The 5,583-nt window shown below is 47.1% G+C and overlaps 1 pseudogene; it reads left to right on the plus strand.

The window, feature by feature from the left end:
* Window positions 1-506: 506 nt before the first annotated feature.
* Window positions 507-1,368, plus strand: LOC100936981 (small ribosomal subunit protein uS5-like; annotated as a pseudogene).
* The last annotated feature ends 4,215 nt before the right edge of the window (window positions 1,369-5,583 follow it).

A 5,583-nucleotide genomic window follows, 5' to 3' on the forward strand; every position in this document is an offset into this window, starting at 1 on the left:
AGCTTAGAGTAGTTGAGGGGTTTGGCTCTGGTCCTCTGTAAGCCCTCTAATATACACATCTGAAAGTGTTTTCTTTTCACTCATCTATGGGATCACTAGTGTTCCAATTAGAGGTTTCAAGGGGCACTGCCTCTCTTCCTACTGAGAATGGGGATTTTGCCTCTTTCTCACTCTCTTTCCCCTTTTGACTGGCTTTCTTTTTTGAATGGCTAGAGGAAATATGTTATTCATCTCCAAATTTCTCTGCTACCTGTAGGGCTGCCTGTTTCTCAGCAGCAGTTAGAGTTTGATTTAAGAGTAACATAACATCCTTCCAGGAGAGTTTAAATAGTTGGGTTAAATAGTTGGAAGATCCTATATATGAGTTGGGGCTTGCCCAAAGCGAACTTCAGGATCTGAGGTTACACCAGGTTACATCCAGGCTATGCTCAAGGGGAGTGCAGGCTTGAAGATGGGTTCTTGCCCATCTAGAAAAGAGAGAAGGAACTTCTCCAAGAAAACACCAAATGGCAGATGATGCTGGTGCAGGAGTAGGGGGCCGGAGGCCCTGGGGGCCTGGGATGGGGAACCATGGTGGCTTCCACAGAGGCTTTGGTAGTGGCATCCAGCAGCAGGGTTGTGGTTGTGGACGGGGCCAGGGCCAAGGCCGTGGAGTTCACGGAGGCAAGGCCAAGTATAAGGAGTGGATGGCTGTCACCAAGCTGGGCCGCCTGGTCAAGGACATCAAGATCAAGTCCCTGCCCATCAAGGAATCTGAGATCATTTGACTTTTTCAAAACCTCATTCTCTGTCAAGGACGAGGTTTTGAAAATTATGCTGGTGCAGAAACAGACCCATACCAGCCAGTGTACCAGGTTCAAGGCGTTTGTTGCCACTGGGGACTACAAAGGCCACGTCAGTCTGGGTATTAAGTGCTCCAAGGAGGTGGCCACTGCCATCCGTGGGGCTATCATCCTGGCCAAGCTCTCCATTGTCCCTGCGTGCAGAGGCTACAGGGGGAACAAAATCAGCAAGCCCCACACCATCCCTTGCAAGGTGACAGGCTGCTGTGGCTCTGTGCTGGTGTGCCTCCTTTCTGTGCCCAGGGGCACTGGCATTGTCTTGGCCCCTGTGCCCAAGAAGCTACTCATGATGACTGGTATCAATGACTGCTGCACCTCAGCCAGGGGCTGCACTGCCACCCTGGGCAACTTTGCCAAGGCCACCTTTGATGCCATCTCTAAGACCTACAGCTACCTGACCCCCGACCTCTGGAAGGAGACTGTATTCACCAAGTCTCCCTATCAGGAATTCACTGACCACTCCATCAAGACCCACACCAGAGTCTCCGTGCAGAGGACCCAGGATCCAGCTATGGCTACAACATAGGGTTTTTATACAAGAAAAATAAAGTGAATTGAGCCCGAAAGAAAAAAAGAAAAGAGGGGAGGAGAAGGTGTCCGTTAGTCTTCCTCCTCCTTTCAGAGTGACCCAGAGTGGAGAGAAAGATAGAAAGGGTGCCCCATTTCTCCTCTTTCATCCCCTCTCCTCAGGGTCCCAGCAACCATCATAGATGCCACCCATGGATGCAAGCATGACCTTCACCCATGGATCTAGAGGAGCTAGTTGGCAAGAGTAGTCATGTTTACCTGTATGAGGCCCTAGCTCTCCACCCTGCTGGTTTCCCAGACCCACATGACCCATAAGGCTCCCAGGGTACCCCAGGGGCCGAGGAGAGATTGCAAAATAGTTGAATTTGGGCAAGACCCTTTAAAGGAGGGAGTGTCTTAACTCTATCCATACATCCTCTTACTACTGCCCGGGCAAAGTTATGAATTCCTAGAGAATGGGACCAATTGACTTCTAAACATAAGATCCGTTTCTCACTTAGATGCCAATGTAGCTGGATGCAGAACAGATGTCTCAAAATAATGTAAGAATTGAATGCCTGTCCTCCCTCTGATAGGGATAGCACTGAGGCTAAAATCTGTCTTGCCAAGATGGCTTCCTCCCAGCTGCTGAAAGGGGAGATTTTCTGCTTACAAATAGGGCACGGGGCCTTATCACTGAGAGAGGGACGTAAGAGGGAAAGGAATCAGGGAACTAGAGGTTCTGGAAGGGCTGACAAGGCTCCCCATGGAGAAGAATCCCACCCCACTAGGTGGCACTGGAGTGCTTAAAATGTCAGAAAAAAACTCTGACTCCAGATTCTTTCCAAGCAGATGTTAGAAAGAGAAGTTTGGGGCTTAATAGGATGTCCCCACAACATGCCTACTAGCAGGAAAAAATTAACTTGTCCTATAGAGGAACTGCTTAAATTAACTGGGGAATGCTGAGCTCTTACATGGGAAAAAAAATGGAGCAGAGGGTATTCACTCGGGGTGAAATATCCGCACATACAGTGCCAGGAACGCCTATCACTGGGGGACAAAAAGGCCCTTACTAGGTGAAAGTTTAGACTGAAATCTTGAAATCCCCCCATCTCAAGGAAATCACAGAAGCAGCAATTTTTTAAAATTTACATTCCTGGTTACTAAGGCACCTGCTAACTTTACCCAACAAGATTATCTCCCAGGCTGTAAAAAATCCCTCAACGTAGCACATAAAGAAGGGATAGGAGATATGATAGCTGTGAAAAGAAAAGAAAGAAATTCAATAGAAAAGTCTGGAAGTCTTGATGCCAACACCCTGATGGGCTGTTGGGGGCCAGAGGTAGTCCGGGGGCCAGAGGTAGTCCAGGGGCCAGAGGTTGTCCAGGGGCCTATAGCCTTGGCCAGATGCCTTCAGTTGCCCCAGGACCTCCTTCCAAAGGAAACTGGATTGGAACAGAGCCAACATTCCCACCATGTGAGGCCAATAGGGGATTGAGAAAGTCCTCTCCAGCAAGCCTGACCCCTGAGTTTTATAAGGATGGCAGCCACTCTAAAAGCTTTTAACTGGCTGAAGTTCCCAGTGTTTTGTTTAATTAAAAAAAACTGAAGGCAAGAAGCCCCCAGACAAAAATGAAGAATCAGAGGTCCCTCCTACTCAACTTTCCAATGTTTCCTTTCCCTGCCAATGCACTAAAATGTTACAGTTTTGCCAATGCACCACAATGTTACTGTTTTGCCAGTGCACTGCAATGTAGCAGTTTCTCATTGCCAGGTATCACCTGCATTTCTTTGTTTCACAACCAAGAAAATTAAGGAGTCTGGACACAAAGGGTGAAGTTGGAGGGAAAGTTTAACAAGTGAAAGAAGAAAGCTCTCTGCTGTGGAGACGGGGCCTGGAAGAGGGTTGCCATTTTTACAGTTAAATGCAAAGGCTTTTATAAGAAACTGAAGAGGACTAGGTGTCTCATTTGCATAAGATGCAAATTTCTGCTAGCTCCACCCCATCCTCCTAGTGTGCATGTGGGCTCTTAGCTTGAGCTATTCCATATTGCTTTGTTCCCCTTACTGTGCATGCATCAGGGGATGGACTTTTCCATTGCAGGCATGACTGGGAAAGTCACCTGCATAGCCTTTCTTATCTGTTCAGCTGTGGGCATGTCTTAGGCAAGCCCCTCTATGCAAGTTCCCTTATCTGTACCTGCAGGCTGTTCTTTTGTTTAAAGAATTCAACGGAGGACCCACCCTAACTGTCTGACCAGTTTCTTCCTTTCTACTCTCTCACTAGCCTGAACAATGTGGTGAAGTTCCCTCTCCATAAAATATACAATAAATGGGCCAGGCATGGTGGCACGCATCTCAGGAGGCTGAGATGGGAGGATTGCTTGAGCCCCGGAGGCAGAGGCTACAATAAGCCAAGATCGCACCACTGCACTCCAGCCTGGGCGATAGAGCATGACCCTGTCTCAAAAAAAGCAAACCTAATTTCAATCATTCCTTCTCTTTGTAACTCACCTGTGTCACTACTCGGAAAGGTACACAATGTTGCGAATTCCTGCAGGGGGGATTCTACTCTGTTAGCGAATGTTTCCTCACTGCTGGCTAGGCAACTCATCTGAAGTTGCTTGCCATTCCACCATCTTCCAGCTCCTAAAATGCTGGTGTTATTGTATCTGGAATTTATTCCTTCTGGTGAGTTCTTGGTCTCGCTGACTTCAGGAATGAAGCTGTGGACCTTCATGGTGAGTGTTACAGCTCTTAAAGATGGTTTGTCTGGAGTTTGTTCCTTCAGATGTTCAGATGTGTCCGGAGTTTCTTCCTTCCAGTAGGTTCGTGGTCTCGCTGACTTCAGGAGTGAAGCTGCAAACCTTCACAGTGAGTGTTACAGCTTTTAAAGGTGGTGTGTCTGGAGTTGTTTGTTCCTCCCGGTGGGTTTGTGATCTCGCTGACTTCAGGAATGAAGACGTGGACCCTCGCAGTGAGTGTTACAGCTCATAAAGGCAGTGTGGACCCAAAGATTGAGCAGCAGCAAGATTTACTGTGAAGAGCAAAAGAACAAAGCTTCCACACCTTGGAAGGGGACCCGAGCGGATTGCTGCTGCTGGTTCTAGCGGCCAGTTTTTATTCCCTTATTTGGCCCCGCCCACATTCTGCTGATTGGTCCATTTTACAGAGTGCTGATTGGTCCATTTTATAGAGTGATTGGTGCTGATTGGTGAGTTTACAATCCTTTAGCTAGACACAGAGTGCTGAGTGGTGCATTTACAATCCTTTAACTAGACACAGAGTGCTGATTGGTCCTTTTTTACAGAGTGCTGATTGGTGCATTTACAATCCTTTAGCTAGACAGAAAAGTTCTCCAAGTCCCCACTCATCCCAGGAAGTCCAGCTGGCTTCACCTCTCATAATTGTCTCCTCTCCTACCCTCATTGCTCTTGTGATTTTCTACTTTAGGAACAAATAGGCTGGATGCAGTGGTTCCTGCCTGTAATCCCAGTACTCTGGGAGGCCGAGGCTGGAAGATCACTTGAGGCCTGGAGTTTGATACCAGCCTGTAAAACATAGCAACACCCCCATGGCTACCAAAAATTAAGAAATTAAAAAATAACAAGGGAAACTCCTGTTACTGTGGTTTTAGAGGGATTTGAGATGGAACATAGCTAACTGCTGGTATTAAAACCAACATTTTAAACCAGCCTCTTTTTTTGAGATGGAGTCTCATTCTGTCACCAGGCTGAAGTGCAGTGGTGCAATCTCGGCTCACTGCAACCTCCACCTCCGAGGTTCAAGTGATTCTCCTGCCTCAGCCTCCCAAGTAACTGGGACTACAGGCATGCGCCACCACACCCAGCTAGTTTTTGTATTTTTAGTAGAGACGAGGTTTCACCATGTTGGCCAGGATAGTCTCGATCTCTTGACCTTGTAATCCGCCTGCCTCGGCCTCCCAAAGTTCTGGGATTACAAGTGTGAGCCACTGTGCCCGGCCTTAAACCAGCCTTTATGTACAATTTTATATTTCCTTTAAAAATTTTTTATTTAGTATTGTAGTATAATCATTTCCCTGTGTGATTAAAAATGTAATGTTGACCAAAAGAGTCAAACTCTGTAAAATATTTGAAGAGATTTATTCTAAGCCAAATATGAGTGACCATAGCCCATAACACAGCCCCCAGGAGGTCCTGAGAACATGTGCCTAAGGTCAGGGTACAGCTTGGTTTTATACATTTTAGGGAGG

This window comes from Pongo abelii, chromosome 11, assembly GCF_028885655.2.
Source record: "Pongo abelii isolate AG06213 chromosome 11, NHGRI_mPonAbe1-v2.0_pri, whole genome shotgun sequence".
Taxonomy (NCBI): Eukaryota; Metazoa; Chordata; class Mammalia; order Primates; family Hominidae; genus Pongo; species Pongo abelii.